Here is a 23,411-nt window from a genome sequence, read left to right on the forward strand (position 1 = left end):
CTTTACATTGTATCCACCCCTCAGTAAGTCTTTCTTTGGCCTGCTTTGGGTTCATTTATTCAGTTTTACACAAAAAAAAAGTCTGGTGTTGTTTTAAAACGCTGGCTTTCTGATAGTGGTGAGTACTGGTAATGCACCCATTTTTGGGATTTAAGAAAATGAATTCCCCACAATTCTAGGTTGCTCTTGGCAATCAGCATTGCCATTCCCAATGGTTTCAGGCTACTGTGTGGGTAGTCCAATGGGGTTTTAGGCAGTGCCCTTCTGTGCCCATAACATCGGCAAAAATGGGTGGCAGCCTATTCTTCATGCATTTCCCTGGGCATTTTCTGGGAAGCTCTGGCCATCATGATGTTTTCAATGCCAGTACTGCACAAGTTTTGAGGTAGGGCTCGGATACATGGGTAAAAACATCCCACATCATCCTCTTCTCCTACTTCGAGAATCTCTTGTTTGTCAGGGGAATGGATAACCCTGATAGGGTATCTTTCTCAAGGGAGCCCTACCTTCCCCTTCCTTCCCAACAATTATGGGACTGTTGACCAAAGTGGAGAACTGGATATTTTGAGACTGAGATTTTTCACTGTTTCTGTCTCTGAGGGACAGGAAATCTCCCAAAAGGGTGGAAAATTGAGATGACTGATATCGTACCTAATAGGGCCCCGCTTAGGATGGGGGTATTTTGGAGGGCTGGGTGATATAGTGATACCGGTTGCTCTGGTGTTTTCCTGTCCTGTGAGCATAGAGTGGTATACTCATTGGTCCCGGTTTTTTTTCTCAGAGGGAGAAACATTTCAAAAATATTATGGCATTGGGAGGTTTGATATTTTCCCTGAAGGATTCACCCTTGGTTAGTTTACAGGAAACCTCCCCTTCTAAAGGACAAAGATAATGGGCCTCATTACGAGCTTGCCGGTAGCCATGCCTGTTTTACAGGCACGGCTACCACCAAACTCCCTACTGACACCGCCACCCATGAATGGGCACTTACCAGCCCATTACGAGTTGAATGGGCCGGTAATTGCCCATTCGCGGGTGGCGGTATTGCCGGGCTCCCCATCCCCATTCTGCCCTACTGGGCAGAATGGGGATGGGGAGCATGGATGCCCCGACACCGTTGATAACGGTGCCGGCGCAATTACGAGTTATGCTTGCGGGTGCCGCACAGCACGCCAGGTCAGACCTGGCGGGCTGTCAGGCACCCGCGAGCAGAACTCATAATTCGGCGGTATAGTATGAACGGTGCCAGTGCCGTACCGGTACCATTCACACCATACCACCAACATTGTAATGAAGCCCAATGTCCTTGGGTTACACTCTCCCCGGATAAACTTTCATGGTCATCTCTTTCTTTCGGTCCTTCATGGATCTCATTAGAGGTAGGTTCCCATAGGGTCTCATACACTAAACTTTCCACCAACTCGCCTCTTCTGATTTTAATTGGGGTTGAAGAAAAATATAGAAAATCAAACCTCAGTTCATCTCCACAGGAAAGGATGGGAACTATTTTGAACTCTCTTTATCTATGGGACATGAAATAGATGGCAAAGCTGGTGGGGAAGATTATCTGCACATCTAAAGAGATGATTGCCTTGTCCCTCCCCTGCATCAGACAGTCTCATGGACAAAATAGATAAAAGGTGTTTCCCTCCATGCCCTTCCTCATGGGGAGAATGGCCTGTGAGGTCAAAGGATGGAAGGTGACCCCTGTACTTTAGCCTAGGTTGTTGTGGGGTTGATCGGTTTCTGTCTTCGGGTAAAAGACCCACAGGTGGAAAATATGATGTTAGTTGATTCTTTTCCGGATGCAACAACTGTGGTAACTGTTTACTACTTATGTGAGATCCCCAACTTGTGTCAACTGAGTCCAATCCCATTCATCACACCATATGTGTGAAGTCAGGAATGAAACTCAGACACATAAGAGCCATCTTTTTCATCAAAGACTTACATTAAAATAAAAGGTGTTGGGAAAATGCCTCTCTGACGCTTGCTCTAAGAGGAGGTTCCCTACCTTAATCAAAAACTAAGGATCTGTCTGTATTAGAATGTCCAAAACATAACTGTCCCATGTCCAAAGTTCTATTCTGAACCTCACACTCTAATAAACTAAATTTAACTAGAATAGACCATCTTCCAGTTCTGTCAGCAATTGGCAGTGAAAGACAGCTGCCGATTAACAAACGTTACTGCCACATATGTAAAAATCTTAAAATAAGTGAGACTGCTAAACATGTATTGGCCGAATGCCCAATTATGACTAATGATTACCACTTACATTATGGTAGATATGTACATTGTTTGGAATCAATAAGTGAGAACGCATTTTGGCTGCAGTGTGTACATTCTAGCAACCGTTGTCTTCTGATTTCGATGTATAATGTATGGCTGACTATTGAGAACATTTTGAACATATCTGTATAAGTTAAGCAAGGCAATTGTGATAATCCGACCAGTAGGTATATATGGTTGATTGTAAACATCTAGAGACGAGGGTCCTACTGAAAGTCTGATTGACTGGTAGATGAATGAAACTGTTAGATCTGATTGGGTGAAAATTTATTGCTAAGCACTGAAGAGTGTATTGTGGGAATTATCTATTTATTATAGAAGGAAGTATTGTTTATTTCTTCTTCTTTTTAACTAATCATTTTTATTTTTATTTCCTCAAATTTCTTTTGAATCTTAACTTGGGGCTGGCCTTTGTATTAATATACAGTTTTAATTGATTTGATCTGACAAACTGATTTCTTTTGCTTATGTGATTAATGTACACAATGAAATGTTAATTCCGTGTGTTTGCCTTAATTATATTTGATTTGATATGTGTAAAGTTTACTCGTAAACTGTATCATATTAAATAAATAAATTAAACATTCTTAGGAGAAAAAGGTCTTTGGCCTTGAGTGTTTTAGAAATGTGTTCAAAAAAGGAAGAATACATAACACCAACACCAAGATTCTTCAGGATAAGGATCCTTGCCCCAGAGGGTAGATCACTTCCCATGGATTCCTTTTTACTTTCTGATGTTTCACAGGTCACAGTTCCTTGTGACTTTAGGATACCTGGTATACTCTCCTGCCATGTTTGTTCTCGTTCTCTCCTGGTTTACAGAATCTTTTATTAGTTCTGATATTTTCTTCTCAGCACCTCTTTAACATGTGTACACTCCTTCCATGGCTTCTTGTAACCACACACTTGTAACTGCCTAGTACACTCTCCTGCCAGGGCTTCTGGTAATTATACACTGTTAACTGCCTGGAATACTGACCTGCCAGGGCCTCTTGTAATCACACACTTGCACATGATTGATATACTCTCCTGCCGCGGCTTCTGTTAATACAGGCTCTGTGCCCTCTTCAAGACTCGCACATTTACTTTGTTTGACAATGTATCTGCTTGATATATTATCCCACCTTGGTTTCCCATTTACTTTCACTGTATAATATGACATACTTGTAAGGTTTGCACTCACAGTTCATTTTCACTTTTGACTAAGTTCTCTTGTTCTTTCTCTCTCGTCTTCCTTTTTCATAGCTTCCTTTTTGGCTGCCAATATGCCTCTGTGTCCCCACTGTCTCTTGGTGGACTCACCGGTTCATGCTGGTGTCGGGGGGAAATTCTGCCGGGGTCGGCCGGGCCGTCCGCCGACCTCCAGGCAGGGAGGCCCCAACTCCTCCCGTGTATATCCCAGATGAGATGAGATAGAGTATGAGACGCACACAAGGAGCAAGGTGACTCTGCTGTTTATTAGACAAAACGGCAGGGATGGGTCAAAGAGCGTACGCGTTCGTCCTGACACACACACAATCGTGGGGCTCGCAGGCCCTTTTTACGGTATTATGACGCGCTACTTGCGTCACTTCAGAAAGTTAACAAAAAACCTATCGCCACTCTTAATTGGGTGTTCGAGTGGTAGGGTTAGTACAGCACACATATAGAAAATGATATTAGTGGACAAGGTGTAGTCAGGTGGTATATCTGGGTTGTCCCTACAATTAGATACATGAGAATTGTTACAAGAAGACTCCTGAGGATGGGCTAAATTTGCTGGCGTCAGTGATAAGAGCCCCATGTTCTGATTGGTGCGCCCGTGAGCTTCCCAGCCTGGGACCACCGTCGTTCCCAGCTCTCGGTGTACCTGTAAATTGTAACAATGTTTCACTATGGGTACATGCAGACAATGTGAGGACTTATTCATAGCTGGACGGGGGACCGCTCCCACTGTTGCAGATGTCCATTGAGCCTTTCAAGTGTGTCTGCCAGTGTCTCGTAGCGAGGGATCCAGACGCCTCTGTTCTCCTGGGTTTGGCATCTCGTCAGGTTCGGCTTGGTCACGTGGGGAGGGACCGTGAAAGAGGCAGAATTCTGCACAATTAATATTGTTTTTCTACTGCGCGTCTGGTTTAATTTGTCGGGGTGACTTTAACGTTGGTGCGTGGAGTACGAGGTTGCAACATCGTGCCTTTGATGATTTGCTCTTGGAACGTAGGTTTGCAACATTGCGACCTTGGCTGGTTGCTTCGCCAAGCTTATTCTGCAGGATCAGCAACTGACTCTTGCCTTGTTAATGTCCACGGGAGCTCTTGTTTGAGGCCTCCTTGGGCCTGGTGCATGAGTTGTCCGTTTGGTGTACAGGTGCTTTAGGTTATAGGAGCATATAATTTCATGACCAGTATTGTCTTCATGATACTTCTCATGGCGGTAACTGGTTTCAAGAGAAGCGTGAGCAAGCTAGTAGAAGAGTTCATGACGCGTCTTGCGTTTCTGCATTCTGAAAGCCTATGTAAAAATAATAAAGATGCACGTCCGTGAATATGCCTGTCACCTACGTCATAGCACTGAGTATATTCTTCGTGTAGATTGGTGTGGGAGTGTCCAGTGTGTACATTCGTACAGATGTGCTTCCCGTTGTCTAGGTCGTCATGGCATCTCTAACGACGTGTAGATTTTAGTCTAGTTGATCCGTGCCGCAGGTGTCGGCATGGCCAGTGCGGGCTGTTGGGCAGGCAGATGGACACATCCGTATGTTCCTGTACCAGGGTATCTGGTCGTCTGGCAAATGGACAAACTCTTCTCGTGGCGGGTGTTTGGGTCGTGACCCTCTAGGCCATGCGCGAGAGGCGAAGGACGGGAGCCTGGTCTTCCATTCTCCCACTTCAGTCCCCCCTCTGGTCGACTTGTCGACCACAAACATATCCTTCTCGTTATCTCCTCTTACTCGCCATATCTTAGTTATTCCTCCTAGATGTCCATAGTGGTTTACATGATCTTCAAAGGACCAATACATATATTCACAGGTACCTCCAGGAGTACAGTATACCCATCTTCCTATGTAGCTCCTGGGGTTTCTTGGGTTCTCGATCTTCACGGATGGTGGGTCTAGATGGTTGGTGATAATTTGGGTGCGCAGCTTCTCCCTCTCCTGTATTATTACACCTGTATGCTGGCCGTCATCTGTTGGCATCAAGGGGTGCATTCCCACCATTTCCAGCAACTCGTCAGTAGTGCGTGCCTTTCGTGCCTTCCAAAATCTAATTATGATCAGGGTAGCTCCAGCCAATATAGTACAGCCCACTATTATTTTCAGTCCATCTGACAGCCAAGATGGCATCCATGACCATAACAGTGAAAACCAGCTCTTATCCTTGTTCACACCGTTGCTTTCATCCATCATTTTGGAGTGCATCTGGGCCAATTGCGAAACTGCTTCTGTCAGTGTACCATTGTCGGCATCATTGGCAGGTATGAACGTGCAGCATGATTGTCCTATCTTTGCACAAACTCCTCCTTCCATTGCTGTGAGAAGGTCCAATACATATCTGTTCTGTAGTGCTACCATCCTTACAGCTCGCAGCTCCTCTTTTATTGCGTTGAACCCATTTACTGTAGAATTGATGGTCATCATTAGTTCCCATCTAGTTATTTGGAGCCATTTTGCGTTTGCGTAAGCCTGTAGTCCCGGGTGTATTATTGAGGAGAAGAACATTGCTGCTCTGCTAAATAGTCTGTGTTCTGGCGGTATTGATGTTAGTGCCGTTTCCGACCTTCCCCACAGGTAATTTCCTGTCAGCGGCTCTCCTTGTCTTTTTCTTCTATTTAGGACAGTATCATTGCTGTTGGTCCTGTTCCCTTGCTCCTCCCGAAGTGGTGCAGATCTCTTTCTTCTCTTATCCCCTTCATTCATTCTAGGAAATTTCGCCACATTGACATGCTTCTTAGGTACCACTAGTGATGGCACATTGACGTGTACCATTGTGCACACACCATTCCACAGGGGAGGCAGCGTATGGTATGCCTTTTCTCCACAGGCCCAATAATGGTCCATTATTACTGCTGTTCCCGCTCCCCCCTCAGGTAACTCCGTCACACTTGCACAATTGGTGTTATATCCTACGTCCACCTCTCCTTTATGCTGGTAGCATACCTTGGGCGCAGTCAACGGTAGTATCGTTATTGGGTCTTCATCTTCTTCTACCCACGTGAGCCTTGGTACATACTTGATCCACGTCGTCCAACATCGGTGATTGTGTGCCTCGATGGTTGAGATAGTTTCTTTTGTTACCATGTTGCTGCCAATCACTCCTATTTCCCAGCTGTTGTCCAGATACACCTTTCCTGTTATCGTCAGTAGCGGCCTCTCCCAGCATCCTTGTTTACCCGGAACTTCAGTGGCGTACCAATCACATGGTAAATACTGCAGTGTTACTTTCTGCGTTTCTCCTTTTGCAGGGCCACTTGTTATATATTTGAATGCTTCAGCATGTAAACTGGTCTTGTGATAACTCAAGTAGGTCTTGAGGAAGTTGTTTTCATATGGGTATGAGTCTCGTGTTTTCCATGTCATGTGCACTACAGTTCCTTGGAATCTTCCTTTCGTCTGGAACAGTGCCAAGTATATTATGCACTGCGCTATCTTCTCATTTATTTCTGTGGCAACAAATGTTCGTGAAGCACTCATGGCGTATGGTATTAATGAGCAGACGTAGCAGCTATCCTCAGTTGTCTGCTTACCAATGCGGGTCATGTGCTGGTACCATATGTTGTTTGTGACGTGTGCTGAATCTTGTACATAATTATCAATACCTTTATTGTCTGAGTATGTGCTGCGTTTAACTCTATTTTGCTTGGGTGCAATGTTACTACTACCACCTGACGTAACACCTGTTGCAGCAAGGAACGGGGGTATATTAGGTTTGGGTGCAGCAATAAAATTGATAGCACAGCTGTACTGCCAGACAGAGGCAGCCAAAAATCCGGTGATCATCAAAATCCCTATTATTTTTATTACAACTGCTAATTTCACCGGCATTTTGCTCTTACCTTGCTGCAGTTCTGGCAGCGTATTCTTGCGACGTTAAACTTGCCCGCCTAAAAATTCTCAGAAATGCTCGTTTTTAGATGTTAGTTTTGTGTTATTTAAGCTCTCCCTATCAAATAGTCATTCAGTGCCCAGGCGAATAGCTGCTCCCACGCTACTCTAAGTGATCGGTCTCTTAGGACCGGCAAGTATGGGCGGAGGTGGGGCATGTAATATTCTATGGCCAGGAGAAAGGCTGTGTAGTAGACACGTACCCTTCTTTTTTTTAGGTATGTTGGCCTTTTTATTTCGTATACAAATTGGTGTGACAATTCTTCTGGGTAATTATCGTCTGGGAGTACCATCTACGCCTGGACAGTGAACTTTGTTAATTAGCTCTCTACTTAACAATACAATAATACGCAGTTCCTGTATGTGCGAGAGAAAAAAGAGAACATTCATGTGTTTACATGTGTATTTGTGCGAGAGAACATTCAGTTTAAAATTGCAATTATACAATAATACGCAGTTTCTGTATGTGCGAGAGAAAAAGAGAACATTCACGTGTTTACATGTGTATTTGTGCGGCCAGTGGCTTTCAGTTTAAGTTACAATTGTCCTTGGGAGTCAATGGGCGGGGGGGGGGGTTTTGCGCTCAGATGGCGGAAGTATTTTTACTCTTTGAACGTGTGACCATGGGGTGGGCAGTGTAGGGATCACCCCTTTCTTCTTCAGTTGTTGTCTCTGGGGTAGCTGGGTAGTTAATTGGATCGTTGTCTGTGGTAGAACTTCCTTCCGCCGTCGGGGATGTTGTTGCTGTTCTTCCAATGGACCTGTCGTTGGCGCTGGGGCGGGTCTGCAGTTTATATATCTTTACATCATGTAGGTGGTTCCATGCACGCTTGTCTTTTAGTTTTACTGCTCTTGGTGATACGTCTTCTACCAGATGTGGGCCGGTGAACCTTTTGTCGTTCCACTTCCTATTGAAATTGCGAAGTAGCACGTGGTCACCTTTGGCATGTTTGCACAAGTTCTCTTTTTCTAATTCTGTACTGGCGCCTTCTTCTTGATTTCTGGTGGACCCGCCCCGCGTGCGCTCGAGCTGTTGAGACACAAACACAACACTAGTAATCAAAGACGACACATATTGATACATTTCATCACCTAGTACACTCGCTGAACTTTCGTGGTCAGTGAATGCCCTTGACGTTGGCGTTAGGGGAAGGCGCATTTGACGTCCAGTAACCACCTCGTGTGGGGTGAGGTGGTGGTCGGACCCTGGCCTGTTCCTTAGTTCGAATAAGGCTAACGGAAGGCAATACAACCAACTTTTCTTTGTTGTTTGTTGTATCTTTGCAACTGCCTCTTTCAATAAGCCATTCAGGCGTTCACATACACCGTTAGCCTGTGGGTGATATGCACATGCAAATTTGTGCTTTATGCTCAGCAGGGCTGTGATATGTTGGAACATTTCGTTTGCGAAATGCGGGCCGTTGTCTGATCTTAACACCTCGCACACTCCCCACCTGGGGAAGACCTCCCTTACTAGGAATTTGGCTGCTCTAAATGCATCTGGGTGTGAACAGGGCCCTGCTTCAATCCACCTAGAAAATGGGCATACTACTACAATCATATACCTATTACCTTGACATATGTTGATCATATCAACATAGTCAATGTGAAGGTGCCGAAAAGGTCCTTCTGGCCGGGGTATGGTACCTCTTATCACTTTTAGGGTATGACCGGCCGTAAACTGTTGACATGTGAGACAATTGCTGATAAAATTTGACACATGACAATTCAACTCGGGACAAAACCAATCTTCTCTAATTCGTGCTGCAATTATTTCCTTGCCTGTATGGGCTGGGTGATGTAATTGGCTTAGGGCGGTATTTAAAAGTGCCAATGGTATTACAACTTTCCCAGTACCACCCTGGCGCCATAGTGCGTCGGTTGGTGACATTGTACATCCTCTTTTTACCCATATTTCCTTTTCGGCCATTGGTGCAGCCGCTTGTAGTTCCATAATCTGTGTGGCTGGGAGATGGGTGTACCCTTCTTTTATTAACATCTCCCTAGCCATTCCCCTCCCTCTCCCTCTCTGTGAGTCTGTGGGGTTCCATATCTCACCAAAGTATGCAGCATATTTCGCATGTGCGTCTGCTGCTGCATTCCCTTTTGAGACGTGGTCTTCACCATTGGTGTGTGCGGTGCATTTTACTAGGGCTAGCTCTTGGGGGTCGTTTATTACTTCAATTAATTCAGCCAACAAGAGGGCATGTTGCACTGGAGTGCCATCAGCTCTCCTAAACCCTCTTCTTCTCCATTTTGATAGCCCTGAGTGAACAGTGGATGTAACATATGCACTGTCGGAATATATTGTTACACGTTTGTTAAAACTTTCCTTTAATGCTAATATTAGTGCAACTAGTTCTGCGGCTTGAGCAGAGTAATGCTGTGGTAACTGTACACACTTCATAGCCACACACACCGGCGCCTACATCATTTTTACCACTGCTGCCCCAGTCCTCCTTATCCCATCTCCTTGATCAATAGTTGATGACCCATCAATAAACAAAAGCTCACCTCCCTCTAGTTCATTTTCTTCAACTTTTCTAGTACATGAATATATTTCATTTAGTTCGGTGCAGTCGTGGGCGTAATCTCCCTCCTCAATTATTTCTGCTAGGAACCTTGCAGGGTTAACAGTGCTACATCTAACAATCGCTAGTTCAGCCCTAAACAAAATGATCTCATAACCTGATGCCCTTTGTGTCGTTAGTGTGGACTTGGGTTTATTCAATATTGCAAATAGTGCATGTTCCACAAACAGTGTAGTTGGACACCCCATGGTTATCGCTGATGCTTTTTCTACTGCAAAAGCAGCTGCAGCGAGACCTTGTTCGCAAGGGAAGTGGCCTAACATCACGGGGTCTAAGTGACCGCTGTAAAAGGCTACTGGTTTATAGCCCATGCTTGTTTTTTGGGCCAATACTGCTTTCATTACTGCTGAGTAGCAATGTGAAAATATAAAAAAGCGTCGCTCATAGTCTGGGGATGCCAGTACTGGAGCTGTTGATATCGCGTCCTTCAATTCGTCAAATGCCTCCCTCATTTCCATAGTCCACCCCAACTTTTTCTCCCCTTTATTTGCTTCCTTCAAACCCTCAAGCAGGGGTCCTATGTATGAACTGTAATCAAATACCCATGCTCTACAGTAGTTGCACAGCCCCAGAAATTGCTGCAGTTCTCTCACAGTCTGTGGCATGGGAGTGCTTGAGATGGCCTGTGCTCTTTGTGGTGCAATCTTTCTTCCATGTTGGGATATCAGTTGGCCAATGTAAAGTACCTGTTCCTGACAGTATTGTATTTTTTCCATGTCTACCTTGTACCCCTTTTCAGCCAATATAGTCAACATTTTTAAGGAGTCCTCTCTACATTTACTTTCATTTATACTGCAAATTATTATGTCATCCACATACTGTAACACTGTGCTTTCCACCTCAACGTTACCCAAATCCATCTGTATTACTCTATTGAAAATTGAGGGTGATTCACAATACCCCTGTGGTAACCTGGTATGTTTCCATTTTGTATTTCGGTAAGTGAAACTTGTCAAATCTTGTGAGTTGGGGTGTAAAGGTATTGAGAAAAATGCATTTTTAAGGTCTATTACTGTGAATCGTGATGCTTCTGCTGGGATGCCACACAATATTGTGGCCGGGTTTGCTGTTACTGGATATTCTGCTTCTACTATGTTGTTCAAGGGCCTGAGGTCCTGTATGAAGCGCCAAGACCCTCCTTTAGCCTTGCGCACTGGGTACACAGCCGTGTTACATGGTGATTCTGAGGGGACCAATATGCCATTGTTTATAAGTGCCGTTATAGTTTCATATATGCCCTCATCTGCCTCTTTTGACAGTGGGTACTGCTTTACTCTTGGTAGTATGGCACCTTTTTTCAATTTTATCCGTACACCCCCTATGCTTTTTATGCATCCTACGTCATAAGGGCTAATGGTCCATAATGATTTGGGCACCTTTGACATATCCTCCTTAAAGAAAGGGACTGGGGTGCATGCAGGTGCCTCAAGTGCCATCGCAATTTTCTGTGCTATTTGTTTGTGAGCCACTCTTAGCCATATTTCTACGCTCATCATGAACACCATTTCCCCCTCCTCCTTTTCTTCTGAGAACAGCTCCTCGTCTGACACCTGGGTCAACCTACATCCTTCTGCTAGTGCTATCACTGCCCTCCATGCTCTTCCTTCTTTGTCTTGGGCGTGCACAGCAATATACTCAGCTGTAGCAATAATGCTCTCAATGTCCATTACAAACACCTTTCCTTCTTGTTCATTAACAGGTGTTTCTGGTCGGAATAGATAGGCTGCTGGCCTCCTCCATATTTTCCCTTCTATCCCTGGCATCCATGCAAATGCCATGTCTGTTCCATACTGGAATAGCTCGCCATCTACTGGTTCCGCCCTAATCGCTGTCTGTCCGCAGTATGCTTGCATAATCTGTCGTGCTGCTAGCATGTTAATCCCTGGAGTAGAGCAAATTATACCATCCTCTGTAAAGGAGATTGTCATATTTAACCTATTCATTATGTCCCTCCCCAGTATATTTACTGGTGAGGCACTATAATACAAAAGTGGAACTGACAGATCATAATCTCCGATAGATAAAGGAACGTTATCAGTAAAAGGAACCAACCCTTTAGCCCCAGAAAATCCTTGGGTGTTCATGGCTTCGCCTGACATCTTAAATTTACCTTCCCTTATGCAAGACCGGGTTGCCCCGGTGTCAACAAGAAATGATAACTTTTTGTCACCTATCGTTACCTCTATGCGTGGCTCCTCCGCACTATTAGGTGTTACTGACAGGATGGGACACACCAAGGTCGTCTGTGGGCTGTCCTATTGGGGGTACAATGATTGGCCATTCCCTGTGTAAGGGTTGTGTCCCAAGACCGTCACCCTACCCAATTGCGTTTGTTCAGTTTGGGGTTGCTGTGTTAGCGCTACTTGTTGTTGTGGCAGTGAAGATGTTTGTGGCTGTTGTTGCGTTATTTGTTGTTGTTGTATGCCCTGCTGTTCTTGTGATGGCCTAGGTTGTGCCTGTTCATTCCATGCTGGTGTTCCTGGCCTGACCCTACACGTACGTGACATGTGTCCTAATAATCCACAACTCCAACACACGGGTGGTTCCCTACTCTGCCATGGGAAGCTCCCTGTGTTGTCCTGGTATACTGGTTGCCCTGTGGGGTAGGGATTTCGTCCCCCCACCTGCTGTTGGGTATTATATCCGTATCCTCTTCCTCTCATAAATCCTCCTCTCCCTCTGTTATAACTATAATACCCAGCTCCTTGCATTGGGTACCCTCCTCCCACGTTTGGTGCGTGTAATTGTAGTGGCGGCACTTGCTGTGTTATACTTTGTGGGTGTGCTATTTGAGCTGGATCTTGTGCAGCCACTACTTGTGTGGGGCTTTGAGCCATTGGTGTGGGCGTAGTTATTAGTGCCCCCTCCATAGTGTATTTAGTAAGTTTTTTCTGTACTAGTTTGGCCTCTTCTGTTTTCCTGTCCTCTTCCTTTTGTTTAATTTTTCCTTGCCATATCCTGCAGTGATGTACTATAGTCAGCTGTATTTCTGGCCACGGTTTTGCTTCCATTCCCACTACTTTCTTTAGTTGTTTCTGAACTTCTTCTGGGAGCCCTTGTACTAGTATATGATAAAATATGGCTGGTGTTTTATCCCATTGTTCTCTAGTTTCCATGCGCCACTTCTCTTGAATATCCTGGATATAATCAACAGGATCCTCATTCTCACGCATCTTACGGGAAGTAATTGCTCCTATGTCTGATGTGTCTGGGTACTGTACTCTCAGTGCCTGCCATAACGCATGCCTGCAGTTTGCAAATGGCGCCCCATCATGCGATGTGTTCGTTATTGTTACCCCATGAAATCCTGCTCTCTTCCAGATGTCGTCCGCTCTATCCCCTAATATTGATATTAACAGGCCCTTCACATCTCCTACAGCTAGTTTCTGTCCTGCGGTGTGTTTTTCCATTTCATATATCCACTTACCCGCACCTCCACTTAGTGATGGGAGCCTACATTTTATATTTTCTTTATCCGTATGCTTCCAAGGTACATACTGCGGTCTAACCCCTCCTCTCTCCAACAGTGGCATTAAGTTGTGTCTTGTTTCACCCTTTATGCTCCATAATATTGAGTCTTCACACCCCTCCTCTTCCCCCGTTTCCTTTACCACTTCAAATTCTTCCTTACTACCCCTGCTCCTACCTCCCTCTTCTTCCTTTCCCCTTTTTTCGTCATTTCCTGTGTTTAATATGGGTATGTTTATTTGTCTGTCTTGCCTGCGGCTAGGGAGGTCTCTAAGCCGACATGCATAGGGAGTCAATTCGTCCATGAAGGGCGCAAGCTTTATTGTGCGCAGCGAGCGTGTGGCGGTTGAGCATGTAGGGTGCGATGGGGGAGGGCGTGATGGAGATGGTGATAGTGTGGCATCATGGGTTTGTTTTTCCACTAGTTCGTGCACCCTCTCCTCACTTCGTTCTAGCTCCTCCCTTCTCTTACTGATCCATGGCGAGTCTATGTTTGTTCTAGTGAGGTACAGCTTATCTAAGCTTTCCCTTTCACTCTTTCTTCCCCCCCCTCTACTCCTTCTTCCTCCTCACTGCAAAAATCAGTCATAAATGGTATCCCCCACTCTGCCTTTTTCCCTTTTACTGTTACTGTTTCTAAGTCTATTAGCTCCATTTCTCCTCTTCCTTTGTTACCAACTGCTCCCCCTGGTGTCGATGTTGTTGCTACTTCTCTACTTCTATATACATCCCCCCATTTTTCACTCTCCCTATTACTCCCTTCTCTTTCCCCTTCACTCCTCTCCTCCATCTCCCTACTATTTTCCTCTCTTTTCCTTTTTAGTTCCTCCATTACTTCGTTGCTCATCTGTTCCAATATTCTTTCATCCTCTTTCTTCCTTTCCCATTTCACCCTTTCTCTTTCTAGTGCTTTCCCCTCTTCATATTTCTTAGCTGCCTCTGATACTACCCTCCTCCTCCATATTTCCATTTCCCTTTCTTTATCTTCTTCTTCCTTCTTTTTTTCTCTCAACACTACTCTTGACACCCTGTCTGCTGCTGCTTTTACCCTTTCAGCTTCTATCCTTTGCTCCTCATTTCGTTCCCTTAATTTGTCCAATTCGTCTTTACCCTCTTTCTTTCTCCTCACTCTCTCCTTTTCCTCCTTCTCAAGCTGTTTTATTAATTTGTTCTGCTCATCCCTTAGCTTTGCCAGTTTTTCCTCCAAAATCTCTTCTCTTTGTCGTAATAGCTCCTCCCCCTTCATCTCACTCTCCCTTGTACTATCCTCGTCTGTTCTCTTTACTGCCTCCCTCTCTTCTCCCGTTAGTGAGCCCCGTAATTTTAATAATATCTGTGCAGCTACCCACTCATCATGTCCTATCTCTACAATCTGCTCTTCTCCAATCCTCCCCTCCCCCACTGTCATCTTCCTATGAACCACATATGGTGGAGGGCTGTATGCCGGGTTCGAGTATCCTTCAGCCGCCCTTAACTGTCCTTCTATTTCTCCTAATTCTCTTAGAGGGTATAACCCTTCTCCCCCTATTTTCACTCCCGGTGTTATGGGTATCTCGTTGCTCGGTTCCTTTTTTATGTTGTCTAATTTATCAATTTTTTCTCCTCCCTCTCCTTCATTCCCCGTATTCTTTGTCCTTTCACACCCCTTTTCCCCATCCGTTCCTTCTTTCTTAATCTCCTTTTCTTCCGGTGTTTCCCCCATAGTGAACATTCCATTTTGTCCTGGTCTGGACCCCTGGAACATCCTCCATAAGTTAAACACCTCCACATGATTTGCCAACTTCTTCCCCTTGTATGTATTATGCAGATGGTTTAGCAGTGAATGTTGGGCATATGGATCGAAACTACCATTAGGCGGCCATGATGTTAACATTTTGTTGTCCGTCCCCTGGGTCCACTCTATGCTGTACTTAATTAATTTCTCCCTATGTGGTGGCAGTGTGGTGCATATGTGTTGTAGTGGGGTAGTGAGGGTGTTCCCCCACCCTCCCGACCCTCTCCCGTATGACATAGTCGCACTCCCCTTGTTATCCTTCCCTTTACTAGCAGTTTACAATATACAACCTTGTATTGCTTACCTTGCCCCGCAAGTGTGGGGACTTACGACAATCCTTTGACAAATTATGCAATAATAATAAAAAAAAATAATAATAAAAACAAATATATATATATATATATGTATGATGTTGTATTATATTCCTTCACCTACGGCCCCCTGCGGCCGAAGCGCACGCAGCCCCCTGCGGCTGCGTACCCCTTACAACGATCTTATACAGTCGTCCTGTTTCCCCGTTCTCCTCCCCCCTTTTACACTTGCCGTGGCCGGCGTTCTCCGTGCGCAGCCACGCCCCTTTACGCCCCTTTCCCCTTCTCCTCTTTCGATCCACTCGTTTATCGTTTATCTCCGTATCCGCTCCTTTATCATGTTTCTCTTCCCCACCACTCTCAAACCCAAAGTTCCTTGTGCTCGCGATATCCTATTAAATTCCTACTGGTGACGTCACCGATTTCTTCGAGCTACTGGTACATTCTTATTATGTTCTTTAAGTTCAAAATACACTTGCAATCTAACCCCGCTACCCTACAGCTGTCTTCCTGTCTCTCCTGGAACAAGGTAATCTCATCAATAATATAACCGGACTGCGCACGCTGCGTCGCCTCGCGTGTGATACGCCCCTCAACAGGAGGGCTTAACCAGCCAATTATCTTCCATATTGAGCAACTATGTAACTAGCTACCGCCTACAGGGAAACGTCATCTACCTATCGAGTTTCTTGCTCGAACAATAGGGAACCTCGTCATCTACCTATCGAGTTTCTTGCTCGAACAATAGGGAACCTCATCTACTCATTGATCAATAAATGTCAAATCGTAGGAAACCACACACACCCACCCCTACACGTTAGTCGCGATTTAGGCCAGTCAGTGTCTACGAGCGGTCACACGTGATGTTTTCGTGCTCCGCCCCCCTCTTTTTGCGTGACGTAGCCAACTGCTCTCGCACTCGTCTCGTCACCTATTCATTCCATTAGCAACACTCAGTTAAACCTTTGCCGCGCCTCTGTACAATACGATCCCTCCTCCCTTATTTACTCCCTCCCCCTCCCTCACAATTTCGCATTGCTCGTTGTGCGTGTCATGCTCACCAAGTTCTCTCGATGCAGGGCCGCTCGACTGCGTGCACCCCTCCAAGCGGCTCGCCACCTCCCCTCGTCTGGACCACGTCTGGACACTCGCCAACCGCGGGCGGGATACTTCTCAACCGGCTCCCGAGGGCCAATATCCGGATTGCGCTGTCCGGTCTTCTCGCAGCTCCGCGATGGTCCTGTAGTCCTCAGAAGGGGGCAACGGCAGAGGGGGCCGCGCCGCCGGGCCTCCTCGCAATGTGAGTCCTGGAAAAAGTAAAAATAAAAAGTCGATCTTAAACAGATCTCAGCAGTGCCTCCAACTTGTCGGGGGGAAATTCTGCCGGGGTCGGCCGGGCCGTCCGCCGACCTCCAGGCAGGGAGGCCCCAACTCCTCCCGTGTATATCCCAGATGAGATGAGATAGAGTATGAGACGCACACAAGGAGCAAGGTGACTCTGCTGTTTATTAGACAAAACGGCAGGGATGGGTCAAAGAGCGTACGCGTTCGTCCTGACACACACACAATCGTGGGGCTCGCAGGCCCTTTTTACGGTATTATGACGTGCTACTTGCGTCACTTCAGAAAGTTAACAAAAAACCTATCACCACTCTTAATTGGGTGTTCGAGTGGTAGGGTTAGTATAGCACACATATAGAAAATGATATTAGTGGACAAGGTGTAGTCAGGTGGTATATCTGGGTTGTCCCTACAATTAGATACATGAGAATTGTTACATGAAGACTCCTGAGGATTGGCTAAATTTGCTGGCGTCAGTGATAAGAGCCCCATGTTCTGATTGGTGCGCCCGTGAGCTTCCCAGCCTGGGACCACCGTCGTTCCCAGCTCTCGGTGTACCTGTAAATTGTAACAATGTTTCACTATGGGTACATGCAGACAATGTGAGGACTTATTCATAGCTGGACGGGGGACCGCTCCCACTGTTGCAGATGTCCATTGAGCCTTTCAAGTGTGTCTGCCAGTGTCTCGTAGCGAGGGATCCAGACGCCTCTGTTCTCCTGGGTTTGGGATCTCGTCAGGTTCGGCTTGGTCACGTGGGGAGGGACCGTGAAAGAGGCAGAATTCTGCACAATTAATATTGTTTTTCTACTGCGCGTCTGGTTTAATTTGTCGGGGTGACTTTAACGTTGGTGCGTGGAGTACGAGGTTGCAACATCGTGCCTTTGATGATTTGCTCTTGGAACGTAGGTTTGCAACATTGCGACCTTGGCTGGTTGCTTCGCCAAGCTTATAATGCAGGATCAGCAACTGACTCTTGCCTTGTTAATGTCCACGGGAGCTCTTGTTTGAGGCCTCCTTGGGCCTGGTGCATGAGTTGTCCGTTTGGTGTACAGGTGCTTTAGGTTATAGGAGCATATAATTTCATGACCAGTATTGTCTTCATTATACTTCTCATGGCGGTAACTGGTTTCAAGAGAAGCGTGAGCAAGCTAGTAGAAGAGTTCATGACGCGTCTTGCGTTTCTGCATTCTGAAAGCCTATGTAAAAATAATAAAGATGCACGTCCGTGAAAATGCCTGTCGCCTACGTCATAGCACTGAGTATATTCTTCGTGTAGATTGGTGTGGGAGTGTCCAGTGTGTACATTCGTACAGATGTGCTTCCCGTTGTCTAGGTCGTCATGGCATCTCTAACGACGTGTAGATTTTAGTCTAGTTGATCCGTGCCGCAGGTGTCGGCATGGCCAGTGCGGGCTGTTGGGCAGGCAGATGGACACATCCGTATGTTCCTGTACCAGGGTATCTGGTCGTCTGGCAAATGGACAAACTCTTCTCGTGGCGGGTGTTTGGGTCGTGACCCTCTAGGCCATGCGCGAGAGGCGAAGGACGGGAGCCTGGTCTTCCATTCTCCCACTTCACTGGCATTCCTGGTTTCTCCCGTGGTCAGCCGGGGACGGTCTTTCGGGACTTTCATTCTTGTAACCGCTTTCTCTCAGCTTTCCCATCTCTCGCAGCTTCAACTGGGCTTGTCTGCTTCGTTCCAGGCTCCGTTGAGTTAGAGGCTGCTTTTGAACACCTGTGAAAGCCCAGGAGTCTATTGATGGCTCCCGGTATTCCTGCAGTGTGTCCTCTTCCCGTTCAACTTCCCTCTACTTGGCTCTTGAGCCCGCCAGCACCACCACACTCATCCCAACCTTTCAGTCACTAGATTCACACAGAGAGGCACAGCTCTCTCCCGCCAGCAGCACACCTCGGCTCTCTTGTCTGCTCTTTAAATTTCCCAGTCACAGGTGTGTGTCCAACAACTAGCGCGCTCATTGCGCTTGTGGTCTCCTTTGCTCTGCATTGCTTATGTCCTCTTCCTCGTCCCAGTATTTTGGTGGTTATTGGAAAGGAAGTCCATTCTTGACAATTTGCACAATAAACCTGGGTAAATATTTGTAATTGTTTTCAAGGGAATGTCAGTCCTGGGTGATTTGTATGTGGAGCCTGAGAAGATATTTTCATAAGGTTCACAAGGCAGATCAGAGTTTGAAGAATGGCCTCTGGGTCTTGGGATAAGATTTTCAACACCATTCATAGGTTGATGAGGAGATGTATGAAAACAGGCCATGAGAGTATCAGGTATGGGATGGTTATCCTCAAGGGAAAATGAGGGATACCATGTCTCATTCGATGAAGTCATGATATCCCCCGGGAGGTTGCCCCCCCATGTGATCCTCCCTCATATAACTGCACCCATGGTCAGGATCAAGGAGCTGCTGCTGTCCATGGGCTACATGGGAGGAGATCACCACTGGTAGAACAGTGATGACTCTACTGAATTCATCACAGAACGCTGGGTCAAGAAGGAAATGCGGAATGTGAGAGTGCACTGCTATTGACAGCCTGCATTCCTTGTCATTCTCGGCTGTCTGCACTATTTTTTTACCACTGCCGGGAGGCCTCTTTCACCTTTCCCCATGTCTATTCGTCCCTTCGCAACTCTAATATGCCCTGCCCCTATCCACTCCCCCACTACTTTTCTCCCTCTTTAGTCTTCCTGCTCTGAGGCCAAACCTCTACTCCACTTTGCTGCCTGACTAGACTTAGCAATGGGTACATTTCCCTTATTTTAGTTGGCTGTGAGCTACTTAACTTTGTCTTTTTTTAAGGGAGTTTGGGTACAAGAATAACTGTTGGCACTCCGGGACGAAAGCCATAGTGAATTTACAGCCTTAACTTCCTCATTTGGAACGGACATGGCCATTAATGGCCCTGAGCCCTCACTGCGCTCGACCTTACCACGCTCCAGTTTGGGCGCTGTTAATGGCCATGTCTGCCCCTCAAGTTGGTAGTTAACACAACATTTCACTCAAGAGTATATTACGTTTACCAAACATCATGATATCCACTTGAATCATCCTGTCACTTGAATTGAATGCATACAGTTGGAAGGATAGATGAATAAGCGTACACTTGGAAGGTGATGGAGTGGGGGGATAGAGAGGATCACAGACAGGAGGTGCAGGTGAGGAGCAAAAGGGTTACCCATAGCAATTCTTTTTTTGGTGGTTCCACAGCGGTGCAACTATTGAGATTATACTCCTGTGAGTTTCATACAACCTGACCTTCCTGATTGCACCGTTGAGCCCATGGGCCTGCATCAGCGATTCCCTGCCGTGATGTCCTCTTCTGCTACGCAAGAGGAAGCAATGGTGTTTTATGTTTTAAATCCCCCAGAACACACCAAAGGTGCCAAAGTCACATTAAACAGCTCCTCCCACATTTTCTCACCATTTCCCATGTCAGTGTTTATGGGTTTTAGTGAGAAACTCTGAATTTAGTGTTTGTGATTGTCTCCAGGATTCTGCCCATCTGGTTGAAGCGTTGTCTTGCTTTGCGCCTCACTCACTGCTTCCTCCCACCGTAAAATATTATGAAACAACATAGTTGTTGCATTCCAAGCCTCCCACTTTTCTCATCCCAATAGAACCTGGCCTCTTCAGATCTTTGTTGCCAGCAGCCGAGGCAGGTTGAGCGTTCCAACATGGTGTGAGTAACTGTCCCTATCAGAACATATCATTGACGTACAATGCAACAGGAGAACCATGATTAGTTCTTTCCACATCCTGTAAGACTAACCCTAAATATAGTGTATAACCTATCAACCATAAAATCCATTTGTGACATAAACAACATGTACAATGGTAGCGTGGTATACGTACCTAGAAAACACGAGAACATTATGAAAATAATTGCGGAGTAGTTTCAGATATAACCCTGAGATATGATTATAGGACATTTATTGCATTGAATGATGCTATAATATATAAGACGCAAGCATTGAAATACACATATTTCCCATATGGAATCCATCTGTACATCCTACGTCCCTCTAAGGATATGGCAGATACCCACTGAAGGATGGCAGCATTATGCAGCTGTGGACATCATTGTGTAATGGACACACCACTGCACAATAATGCCTCCTCCCTTCATTGCCCATGGAATGAGTCCTTGCTCATCTTATACAGAACCCTTAACAAATTAATTCCCGCCTCCTCTCTGGTGACCACGCCCCCTTTTTCTTACCTAGAACTATAGGATGTCAAAGATCAACTGACCACTGATGTCATAACCACGCTGCTCGGGAGGACTGTACAGTGTGTAGGATATCCTGTGGAGATAGCTCAGAGGCAACAAGCTTGCCTTGGAAGCAAGACGATGCAGTGCAACACAGGTTCGATCCCGGATCTGTGCTAAAAAACCTCTGTGCGCTATAAATAACCAATTATAATTATCCGAAGTGCTCCGGAAGTGTGGCTGTTGGGCTGGGAGCTCTGATTCTCCTGCTGGACTATTGCCCTTTGATGTCTGCTACCTGACACGGCGTCAGCAAGAAGAAGTTTGTACTGCCGTTTAATGCGCGTAACTCGCTGCTACAGGACTGTCTTTTGGACTCTATTGGGACTTTACACTTAACCCCGCCTTATTTGCTCCGCCTCCCGCCCGCTCTCCACTCACAGCCTTTTCCTCATTAGCACTGGTGCACGCGCATCTCACACGTGCATCTGAAGTGCTCCGGAAGTGTGGCTTTTGGGCTGGGAGCTCTGATTCTCCTGCTGCACTATTGCTGTTTGATGTCTGCTACCTGACACGGCGTCGGCAAGAAGAGGTTTGTACTGCCGTTTAATGCGCGTAACACGCTGCTACAGGACTGTCTTTTGGACTCTATTGGGACTTTACACTTATGTGATTACCTGTTACTTGCTATTAAGACCGCGGGTTTTGCCGCGGGTTCTGCCGCGAGTCTTGTTGTTGGTGAGAGTGTAACTTACTCTCTACTCCTCTCTTTCAGCCCCGCCTTATTTGCTCCGCCTCCCGTCCGCTCTCCACCCACAGCCTCTTCCTCATTAGCAGTGGTGCACGTGCATCTCGCGCGCGCATCCGAAGTGCTCCAGAAGTGTGGCTGTTGGGCTGTTCGGCTGTCAGCGGTGGGGGTGGGCTCCTCTTGAATATTGGTGAGTTTAGCTTACTTGTGTAAGTGCCTGTGTATTGGATTACCTTACCAACAACGTTAACATGAGAAGGAACAAACTCCCGATACTGTGCAAGGAAACGGGGGCTGACTTCTTTGTGGCAGTTAGCACTAGAAGGGCTAGTCTTGCGCGTGCTGCAGCAATGTTGCTGCCGGAGATGGGAGAAGAGGAGGCGGCGCTACTACAGTGTGCGCAAGACTGCTCTAATATGGAGAAACAGGGGATAAAGTTATGGATCCTTCCCAATTGCTGTTTGGGGAAGAAGACATGAATAATGATATATCACTTAAATCACTTAACTTGGATGTTGGTAAGGAAGTTCTGTTCCATAGTGAAGAAAAGGAAAATAATGTCCCAAGTGTCTTCAACTATGATGACATGATGGACTGTCCTAATACCTTACCTGTGCAGGATAAGATTGATGCTGCGAACCCTGTAAGTAATCATGCAGATGTGATACCTACTGACTTCTTGGTTATGATGAGTCTATTTAATAGGCTTTTGTTGGCCGAGTCACGCAAGCAAACAGATGCTATTAAGGGCTTGACATCTGAAATATTGCAATTACCTACTAGATTTGCGGAATCTATGAGTAACATAATGATTGAAAAGTTTAGCTTGTTTAAGCAGAAGAATGTGAATGCACATAATGGCCCTTGCTCTGGCTTGGTTACGACTCCTGAAGAGATTATTGTTATAACTTCAACTCAGGAAGACATAATCGAGCCAGATCAGGAAAAAACTGACAATGATTTGATTGAGATGGTAAAATCAGACTCGGCGGTGGGTGCACCGTGGAAAGATACAGAAAAGGAAACTCTTGAGACAAAAATGTCTAAAAGACAGGGGAAAAAGTTAGCTAAATTAAGGAAAATAAATAATAACAACAAAAATACATGGGCGAACAAGAACACGTCGAGAACGTTTCTGAACTACTGTGATATGGATTGTGATGAAGTGATGGTCGTCCCAGAATCCCAAACAAACCATGATAAAGAATTGGCAAAAGGGTTGCTTTTGAACGTTAACAATTCTAAAGAATAATCCACACAGAGTGTTTACACCGTGGGCGACCTGCCTTTAGGTGATATCATGAAAAAGAAAAAACAGATTCAGAGTGAGGATATGTTTGAAATATTTAATGCAAGAACAAATAATCCTAACACTGTTGACCCTTTTATTCAAATGAGGGGGGATGTCGGTACGAAAACAATTACTCATGGGCCAGTCATGACAGAGAGTAAGACGATCCATGGGGGAGGACTTTGGGGGGATCCCCGTACCTGTGAGGTCCCGGGTGGGCATTACAGTAAATTCAGGTCTGGACAGTACTGATTGGAAGGTTCGTGCTGAAAAGGTCGGTACTATCAGT

The sequence above is a fragment of the Ambystoma mexicanum genome, chromosome 6p, assembly GCF_040938575.1.
Source record: "Ambystoma mexicanum isolate Mex_15411 chromosome 6p, UKY_AmexF1_1, whole genome shotgun sequence".
Classification (NCBI taxonomy): domain Eukaryota; kingdom Metazoa; phylum Chordata; class Amphibia; order Caudata; family Ambystomatidae; genus Ambystoma; species Ambystoma mexicanum.